An 11,603-nucleotide genomic window follows, 5' to 3' on the forward strand; every position below is an offset into this window, starting at 1 on the left:
CGGGGCACAGTCGGACGGTCTGACTGACTATATTGGGACAAATGGAACGAGAACAACAACGAATAAAAAAAGATTGTCAACATGTTTGCAATCAAGCAAGCAGAAAAAAGTATAATGAAATAATTTAACTTATATAGAGAATAATAACGGTGTAAATAGTTACGAGGTTAGCATAAAAAGGCAGGTGAATAATAATGTGGAATGTGCACATTGTCTTCGTGATACTTTCGTCCGATGGAAATTGGTTTGTGATTATTTGTTAGTGTTCCATTGCCGTACATACCACCCTCGTTTACTTGTAACAGCATAGAAAAAAGTAACGTTCGTTCTCATTTAATATATTTTTTTTAATTTTTTTCTCTACACAAAAACAATTTCAATTCAGTTTCCATTCAATTTTATGCAAAACACAGAAAAAAGTAAGTACTTGTCGCCATCGTCGCAATCATTGTCATCATTATCAGTTTTGTTAGTTTTGACATATCCCTTTCTCTTTTGCCTTGAAATAAATTTCGAAATAAAGAAACAAAAAAGTTAAGAAACTTTCATCGATTCATTTATCATAAATTTGAAACTTCTTGGGATCAAATGTATTTTTGAAAATGCGAATGATTTTCCCAACTATTGGAGAATATTAAGATATATTGATAGTTTTAAGCTTTTTGAAATAGGGAAGAGGAAACATTTAACGGATAGCAAGCCCTTCAAATACGTTTTTAACAAGTCGTGAAGTTGTTAAAAAATATTTTTGAAAAATCCAAGCCTAAAAATCATGAAGTTGTAAAAAAGTAAGGAAAGTAGTAAAGTCGGACTGGGCCGACTATATGATACCCTTTCTAATTTTGGGTATATCCTAAATATGTCTCGTAACAGACTGCAAACTTGAATTTGTGATATTTATGCCTTTCTAGAACTAAGGCTAAATTTCATTTCATTCTGGCAAGTTCAGAGTCGTTTGAGTGCAATGGGACAAAATTATGTAAATATTTACTCTATTCGGTAGGCCACACTCTTACAAGTTGATACGTTGTGCAAAATTTCATGCCAATCGGTGCAAAATTTACTCCAACCTCATATATATATATATCTAAATCTGAACCGTTTCTCATGAAACTTAGCACTCTTCATTCTAGACACATTTAAGTACGCTGTGCCAAATTTCGTGCAAATCGAAAAATATATTGGGACTTTGGAGCAGAATATACATAAAATCGGACGAAAATATAAATGGGAGCTATACCTGAATCTTAACCGATTTTCTCAAAACTTAGCACACTTCATTCTAGACTCAATTCAGTACGCTGTGCCAAATTTCGGACAAATCGAAATATATACATATATATATCGGATGAAAATATATATGAGAGCTATATCTAAATCAGAACCGATTTTTCCCAATTTCAGTAGGGTTTGTCCTTGGGCCAAATCAATGAGCTGTGCCAAATTTCATCCAATTCAAATCATAAATGCGACCTGTACTTTGTTTACAATTTAACATGGACAAACGGACGGACATGCATAAATCGACTGAGAAAGTGATTCTATGCATATTCTCAAAAGGAACCCTGTGTCTATCTCGTTTCCTTTTGCCTGTTACAAACATGTAGTACAGTGTAGTGAAAGGTATAAAAATAATGAAAAAAGCCCAATTAAAAATTATTTTTAAAAAAATCAGGTAAAAAAAAAATTAAAAAATCCAGGTTTAAAATTCAGACGGAAAAATACTTTGAAAAAAATATTTAAAAAAAAAATCCAAACTTAAAACACAGACAGTGTTAAAAAAATCCGCTATTGCATCTCAAAATGTTTAATACGGTCGATTCTATGGTGTTCTTTGTTGATAAACATTATGCATAAATATTTCCTACTCATACCGACATACATACATACATACTCGTATATGTATCAACAGGGTAAATTGGCTAAATCAAATAATATTTACTTTATAACCTTGGGCCATACATATGACGCCACAAATTGATTTATTTTAATTTGTCTACATTATAAATAACATTCGCTGTTTTATTGATAACTTTTTTTAATTTATTTATTCATAGATATTATGATTAATTTTTTTTATGATACTTTCGATGTTTTTGTGGTATTTTTTATAGAGCTCTTGACGTTGGCTACTTTATTATTGTTATAAAAAAAACAAAAATGATAAAATAAAATCAACTCTTTTTTTCGCCCAGAGTATGTCTGAGTGTGTATTGCGATTTTAATATTTTATTGCAAATACGTGACGGTGAAAATATTTCTGCCAAAAGATTCTCAAGACATTTTTGATTTGATGCCGTTTGACATTTGCGGAATATTAATAAATATTTAATTGTCAATACACGCGTTACATTCAGTTAAGGTGACGACTTTTATGGATCATTTCGAATATTTTGATAATGAATGAAATAATGAAAAATACAACAACAAAACAAACGCCAGAAATTGCAACAATCGACACATTTATTTGCAATTCTATAAAATAACAAAAATTGCAGCAACAACAATATTGTATTCTGGAAAAATTAATGAAGTGTTGAAAAGTGAAATTATACAAAAAAATATATAATATAATGAATTGTATATATGAAGTGTAGCAAGGACTTTGGAGCATTGAAAGTGTAATGGAATATGATGGATGGATTTTTTCAAAAATATTTTTCCAAACACCTATTGAGTTTTAGCCGTGAATTTTCAAAAATATGTTTTCAACCACTATCGCGATTTTAGAGGCATAAAATACAATTCTAATGTTAGAAATATGGATTTGTGAAAAAATGGACGGGCCAAGCCCCCTGCATGTTGGGTATTTTGAGGATGTTGGGTTCGTTTTTCAACCGAATTGGCTGTAATTTGGTATTTTGGGTTTTCATTGAATATAGAAAATCTCCCTACCAAAAATGATCAATATTGAACTAGTTTTCGAGTAGCTCCTATATAACGGTATATCCCATTCTTCGGAATTTTGTATGTATTTTAGGTTTTAATATGGTAGCAAATCTTCCAACCAAAACTTTTAATATTGGTCAAATTTTAAAAGTAGTCCCCAACCAAGTTGGCTGTAATCTTATATTTTGGATTCCCATTTATTGGAAACAGAAGAAGTATTTTCCAAAAAATGTTTAACTAAGCTGTAGGCGGTTGAACCAATAGACCCATAGCTCAAAACTAGGATAGATTGATCCATATATTGGTACAATACTTCATATATAGCTACTTCTAAATGTTTTCTCATTTCTGGACAGTCTGTCCATTTTAATGTCGGCAACAGGAAAAACTTTTTTTCGATTTTTCTTATCAATATATTCTTATCAATATAATTTGTAAACACGATACAGGCCACAGTTATGGACCAATCTTCACGAACTTTTGCATGTAGGATGGGTTCTGGCCAATGAAGACCCCTATTGTTTTTGAAAGGGATCGGTTAATATTTAGGGGCTGAAATGGACAAAAAACTTTATTTTTGTCGGTTTTTCTGGTCGCTCCAGAGGCCGCAATTATGCCCCAAACACCGCGAATTTTTGCATGGAGAAGGGGATCGGGCCAAAGGATAAGCATGCCTGTTTTGATAAAGATCGGTCAATATTTAACGGGCCAAATGGACCCTGACTTTTGTGTAAAGAATGACAAAATGTGTATTCTATAGCGTATATATTTACCCATGAAGAACAAAGACCCGAGATGTTGATAGCATATCCAAGAGGTGTGGTTGACCTTTAAATTGATTCCAATTATATGGTCGTATGTACTCAGATGGGGGAGTTACACTTAAATATTTACAGGTGCTTACGTACTGAGATATTACATAGTAACCAATTACCAGACTGGAGGGCGGAAATATAGAACTGGTCGCTATGAATTGTTCCATGAGGTTCCAGTAGTGGTCAAAGACAACGACTATACTTTTTGGTGACGATCAGATAATAATTTTGGGATGAAGTGGACCGAAAACTTATTTTTTGAGTTTTTGATTCGATCTATAGGCCACAATTATAAACCGAACATCACAACACAACCCACGGTCAAGGGAATCAGGACAAGTATTTAGAAGGACTGTACTGAATATTAGCAATATTCGGAAAATATGTCAGTGTAAGGAAGAAGTGCTGCTGACCTCTAATCGGGCAAGAGGGTGCATATATCACGAACTTTTCCGCAGAAAGTAAGATTTCCGTGATAGTTGTTTAGGGTATCTTATGGTCGGCTCCGTCCGACTATACTGCTCCGCTCACTGGTTTTTAATTTAAAGTTGAAAAATGGAAATTTTGCCGTTAAAACCGGAATTTCATCCATAGTGCACTGTTCGAGTATTAGGTGTGATTTTTGAACTATTTTTCAACCACCTATAGACTTTTAAGCGATGATATTTCCCAATCACCTACAGAGATTTAGGCATGGATTGAACCACTTATAGAGGTTTAGGCGTAGATTTTAAACATGTTTTTTCCACCACTAATTAAATTGAAGGCGTGGATTTTTTTTTTTTCTAACACTAATAAAAATGTAAGCATGCATTTGTATATCCTTTAGCACTCTGTGGTACATGTTATTATATCTTTGTGCATAAGTTTGTAACAGGCAAAATAAAACGAGATAGGCACATGGTTCTTTTTGAGAATATGCATAGAATCACTTTCTGAGTCGATTTATTTATGGATGAAATTTGGCTCAGCTCATTTATTTTGCCCAAGAACGAACCCTATTGAAATTGAAAAAAATCGGCTCAGATTTAGACATAGCTCCCATCTATAGTTTTGTCCGATTTAAGGTAAATGGGACACCAACGACCCTATATATCTTTCGATTTACCTGAAATTCGGCACAGAGTTGTGAATTAGGTCCAGAATGATGTGTTATAAGTTTCGTGAATATCGGTTCAGATTTAGATATAGCTCCTATATATAGGTTTGTCCGATTTTATATAAATGGTGCACGAATGCCCCTATATATATTATCAATATTGAACATAGTTTATTTTACAACAATTTCATTTGTTTGTTTTATACTTTTTAAAAAAACAAAAGAAAATTAAACAATATGGAATGTTGTAAAAAATTAGTGAATAGGCCTACAGATTTAGATATAGCTCCCATATATATTTTCGTCCGATTCAATGTAAATGGGGCAAAAGAGTCCCTATATATCTTTCGATTTGCACGAAATTTGGCACGGTGTATTCAATTGAGTCTAGAATGACGTGTGTTAGATTTCGAGAAAATCGGTTCAGATTTAGATATAGCTCCCATATATAGTTTTGTCCGATTTTATGTAAATGGTGCACCAAAGTTCCTATATATCTTTCGATTTGCACGAAATTTTGCATAGTATACTGAATTGTGTTTAGAATAATGTGTGTCAAGTTTCGAGAAAATCGGTTCAGATTTAGATATAGCTCCCATATATAGTTTTGTCCGATGTTATGTAAATGGTGCACCAATATCCCTATATATCTTTCGATTTGCGCGAAATTTTGCACGGTGTACTCAATTGAGTCTGACGTGTGTACTCAATTATAGCTCCCATATATAGTTTTGTCCGATTTTATGTAAATGGTGCACCAAAGTTCCTATATATCTTTCGAGTATACTGAATTGTGTTTAGAATAATGTGTGTCAAGTTTCGAGAAAATGACTAGAATGCTCCCATATATACGATGTTATGTGGTGCACAAAATTTTCGAGGATTTTTTTATACATTTTTTTTAAAACACTATATCAAGCACAGTTTTTATAAAATAATATTAAACTCTATCTCAAGCGCGATTTAAAAAAAAAATTAAACACTATCACAATAATATTAATATTTTTTCGAATGGTTACTTTTATTATAAAGAACATTTTATTATTTATATTTTATTGCTTCAGAACATCACTTATTTTGTATAACAACAAATGATTTGAGTTGTTTAACCAAAAAACAATCAACACCAACAAGAACAAAATAATTTCAGCAGAATAAGAACACAAGACATAAAACAAAAAAACACTCAAAACATATTGGCATACATTCCGGCAATAGTTGGCGGCGTTATACCCCACCCATTTGGGTTACATACTCTGGTCGATCGACTAACAATTGTGAAGGACAGAGTCTGGGTGACAGACCCAAATACTGGCGGACTGGCGCGCACACACAGACGTACGCTTGACAGACATACTGTACTGCACACACAAAACAAATCGTCACAACGCAAATTTATTTTTATTCATTTACGAAAGAATTGAATGAAAGAAGAAAAAAACATAAATATTTGCAACATTTGTTGTTGTTGATGTTCAACATGAAAAATCTATGGAAAAAATAAAAACAATTTCGAATTTGTGAATATTTGTTTGGGTTGTTGTTGCTGCTGTCTTGTTCTTCTTCTTAATTTCTATCTATGAATATCATTCAAAAAATTGGAACAAATTAATTGCGCTTGTATTCAATGACAACAAATAGCGGCCTCTTTGTGTGTGTGTTAATTTCAGAAATAGTTTTTTTTCATTATTTATCAAAACAAATGAAAGAACTCGGTACACATCAGTCAACCCCAGCCAGTCAATAAACCACCAGCAGAATCATCAACCATAAAAATCATTTTTATTTGTTTGCATGTTTTTCCCGAGCGAGCCAGTGTGTGTATGTATTTGTGAGTGTTGTGTGAAGACGTCAAAAGCAGGCCATGATCAGCTGTTTTTTATTTATTTAAATCATCAGCTATACAATAATGCCGAACATTGTCGAATAACATCTGATCCGATGGTTTGATGTGATGTTGCGGGCTGTCTTGGGTAATTATGCCGCGCCAAAGATGTCCATGAGCAATTAAATAAGAAATTTAGATATATTCTAGACTTCATTAATATCAATCAACACGGTGGAAAATATGTTCGTAATAAAGTGAAATTGGTACATACATAAATATTTAAAAATAGAGGTAGATCATCATATTATTCTTGTGATAATATTATTAACGAAATGCTGTCGAAATTGGATATATGGATATTTGCTGTTATACGTTTGGTTATTGGGTAGATTGAAAATGATCAACATTAGTCGACTATATAGGGTAGCCCCCATATAACGGAAGCCTCCATTGTTCGGTATTTTGGGGGTTTTTGACACGTTTTTCAACAGAATCTGTTGTAAATTGGTACTTTGGATTCACTTTCTCTGTCAGATCTGGTATAGTAATAAATCTTCCTACTAAAAATGCTTAATATTGGTCCACATTGGTAAACGACCAATGTAGGGGAAATTTAATATTTATACCCTACACAACTATGTTGTCAGGGTATTATAGAGTTTGTAACGCCGCGAAATATTCATCATAACCTCACATTTAAGTATACGATCTTCATATTTTTAAACAAGATACAGGCCACAGTTATGGACCAATCGTAACGAACTTTTGCTTGTATTATGGGTTCTGGCCAAAGAAGACCCCTATTGTTTTTGGTAATGACCCATTATTATTTATTGGATGAAATGGACCAAAAACTTAATTTTTGTCCGTTTTCCTGGTCGCTCTAGAGACCACAATTTTGATCTAAACATCTCGAAATTTTACACAGAGAGAAGGGTCTGCCCATAGAATTAGCATGACAATTTTGATGAAGATCAGTTAATATATAGCGGGTCAAATGAACCCAGACTTTTGTGTGAAAAATTAAAAAAAAATGTATTGTATGGCGAAAAGATAGTATATCCAAGATGAGTGTTTGACATTTAAATTGATACCAATTATATTGTTGTAAGAACTCGGATGTGGAAATTATACGAAAATATTTAAAGGTGTCTATGAAATTGTACATGATGTTCCGGTCAAGGATAACGCCTATAATTTTCGGTGAAGTTGAAATGTTGACCTATAACCGATCAAGAGAGTGCAAATATTGCCCAGGCTCGGAAAATATATCCGCAGAAACTTAGACTTCAGTGGTAGTTGTATAGATTATCATATGGAAGGCCCCGTCCGACTATGCGACTCCGCTCACTGGGTTGAATTCTCATTGAGTAGAAAATCTCCCTACCAAAAATGATCCATGTTTCCGGGTAGCTTCCATATAATTCGGTATATGGTATTTTGGTCGGTTTGTGCATGTTTTTCAAATCAAATTGTAATGAGATTGCAAAACTTCCTACCAAAAATCTCTTCTCTATTGTGGCTTCTGGAGATAAATGAGATACTGGTAAAATTCGATCACCTTAAAATAAGGATTATAGCTGATGAGATAGTCATATTTGTTATTCTGTGTGCCCTCTTTGGGTGGGTGACCTGAAACCTCTACTTATAACCTAAATGAAATAAGGCAGCTCTTGGAGTGTTTGAGTGAGTAATCTATGGGCCGAACTTCGTCGACGGTGAATATCGGCGTCGAATGAACCATAATTTGTATGTACCATAATTTGTATGGTTCGGACATCAACATAGTCAGACGTATCGAGCTGCAGTGACATGTTGTGAGAATGGATGCCGTCTTAGAAGTCATATAAAAGTGAGCCAACTGCAGAAGGGGAAGGCCACGAATTCGATGGAAGACAACATTTTGAAATATGGTCTTTGAAATTGAAAAAGCTGCTCACAAGACAGACGAGCCTGGGAATCTTTTTTTAAAATCGGAATATGGAACAAATGTTCTGCCTAGAGCCTGCTAAGTAAGTAAGCAAGAAGCTAAATACCTCGGGATAATCCTCGATCACAACCTAAGGTATTATAAAGGCTTAATGGCAATGTACTCATGCAACAACACCATAGGAAAGAACTGGAAATTAAAACCGGAAATCGTACACTGGGTGTACGTTACGGCGTTTCTCCACGAACTAACTTATGCATAATTTGGGGACCACAAATCCACAAACTAACTTGTGTGGTGGGGACTATTTTAGTTAAATTCCTCTCTTAGTTAAATTCCAGGCTCCAGTCTAACCCTTTCAGTGTCAAAAAAATTTTGTCGGAATAAAAATCTAAAATTTTGTGTTTAAAATCATATAAAGGGACATAGTTTAGAAAAAATAGCAATTGTCATTTTAACCCTCGGCCTGTTTTTTCCGTTTTTCAGCAAAAACAAAAACATCAATAGTAACGGTACACAGGATAACCGAAAAATCGCAAAGAAATGGAGTACTTTTAAATGTCGAATATATTTGACAAAAACACTGAAAGGACTAAACTTAACGATCGTTTTAGCCTTTTTCAAGCCGCTGAAATAGTCAAAACACTTACTGATAAAAATCTACGACGGGTGACTGTAAGGCGGGACCGCATAGCTTCTTAACACTAGAACGCCGAAGGCAGTCATTTTGACTGCTTTCCAATTTCAAGTAAAAAAGCAACTGTGCATTTAATGACACTTTTTTTTAAATTTGGTGATTTTTTTATAATAAAATTCTAATTCTATGAGATTCAAAAAGTCACCAAATTTAAAAAAAAGTGTCATTAAATGCACAGTTGCTTTTTTACTTGAAATTGGAAAGCAGTCAAAATGACTGCCTTCGGCGTTCTAGTGTTAAGGCATTCAGTCGCGTACTAAAGCGGTTCATGACTATAAAGTTGCGACAAATCTACGATCTACTGATTGAGGGATCTATATGACCTCCAATTGGCTACTTTATTGGCGAAATCTATTAGAGCTACTGCGGGGAAGCGAAAAACAAATGATCTGGAAAACCTGAATGCAAGATTTAATGACGTAGAACTATTTCACTGTTATCCCAAAGAAAAAGGGAGATAAAACCCTGCTCTGCATGACTTACGATAAAAAGCTAATATTTGTTGGGTTTGAGGGCATAGTAAAATAAATGGAAATGAAATAGCTGATGAGGTTGCTCGGAGTGCAGTCGTCCCATCTACTGATTGATGGATCTGTGTGAACCCTATTGGCTACTTCATTGGTGAAATCCGTAAGAGCTATTACCGACAGCAGAGAGTCTGAGGAATCTGTATGCAGGATTTCAAAGGCTATCTGTCTGAGTTTTTACAATGTAGAAAAGCTTCGCTGCTGTCATGAAGGAAAGGGAGATCACACTCGCTGGTAAGTTGCTCTGCATGACTTACGAACGGTAATCTTTGTTGGATTGCCCGGCAGCAGAGGTTCTGAGGAATCTGTATGCTATGCTATCTGCCTGAGTTTTTACAATGTAGAAATACTTCGCTGCTGTCAGACAACTGTTGGTTCAACATCATTTAACCTAACCTACCATTAAATGGGGGCTAACCCAAAGCAAGGGCAAGTTGTGACAATTTAGTTTTGCTACCAAGACCAAATATACTAAATAACAGCCAATTCGATAGAATAACTTTGTAAAAATACCGAATATTAGGGGTACTTTTATACTAACACTTGGACCGATATATCCCACTTTAAATACCAAACATTCTAGGAGTATTGTGATTTCAAAAGAAGGATATATTTAAGCTGTTATAGATTTTTATATCAAGAATATAAATAGTACATGGTGACTCCGAGAAAAATGTCGAGGTGTGGCAAATGGATTGAAAAATTTTATATAAAACACTAAAATTCACTAACAATCTATGGAACTAAAAACTTTAAATTTTGGTGTGTGATAAAGCAGGATTTTTGGAAATTCACCCAAAAATCTCCAGCGAAAACTACAAATTGTTTTACACACATAAACAATTTAATTCGAAAGATAATTGATTCTGACCTGACTTATTTTCGTATGTGCATTTATTTGTTTATTTATTCGTTCATATTCATTTCTTTAGAAAATTTCGGGAATTTATTTTCTTTGGAATAAAATCGTGACGTTCGATATGCATTTGTTTATTTAATAGTAATTGTTGTTATTGTTGTTGTTTGCTTATTAATGTTAAACGCGTGGGAGTTCTCCTCCGTGCATTCAGTCTGCATTTGTTTGCAGCACATGGCGTCACGCACATTTATGGATGGTTGGAATGGAATGGTGGTCGCCACCATCATCGAAATAATGAGATTCGACCGATATGAAACGTTAAATAATGTGTGCCAATTTTATTCGATTGTAGTAGTTTTCAATGCATTTGCATGACAGCGACAATGAGTAGCAGTAGAAGGAGTTTTGGTGATCGATGATAGAGAGAGAAATACAGTGGTATAGTAGTAGTAGGGCCTACCATAGACCCATTTTTAACTTGGTTTTATTATAGCAAAGATATTTAAATTCAGGATACTACCAACAAAATTTAGGATGTTGTCGCAAGTCGCAAGACATCATCATAAATAGAGGGAGGTATGAATTTAGCTGCGGATTTATCTCCAGATTAAGTCCAGTAGATGAGCGAATTGCTATAATCCGTATAAAAGCGAAGTTCTCCTACTTTTTTGCGTCCATGCTCCGACGAAGATGAACAATGATGAACAGACCAAAGACATTTTTTACGAGTGCCTAGAAACAGCATATAACCGCTGCCCTGGTTATGACATTAAAATTGTGCTAGGAGATTTTAATACAAAAATCGGAAGGGAAAATATTTTTGGTCCCATCGTCGGAAACATCTGACAACGGTATGAGGTTAATTAATTTCACGGCAGCAAAAAACATGGTAATTAGCAGCACCGGATCCAAGCATTTCGATATACACAAGGCCACCTGGATTTCTCCTGATGAAGCAA

The sequence above is a fragment of the Musca vetustissima genome, unplaced genomic scaffold (assembly GCF_032173495.1).
Source record: "Musca vetustissima isolate MV318-11 ecotype Yass unplaced genomic scaffold, APGP_CSIRO_Mvet_v1 utg16389, whole genome shotgun sequence".
NCBI lineage: Eukaryota > Metazoa > Arthropoda > Insecta > Diptera > Muscidae > Musca > Musca vetustissima.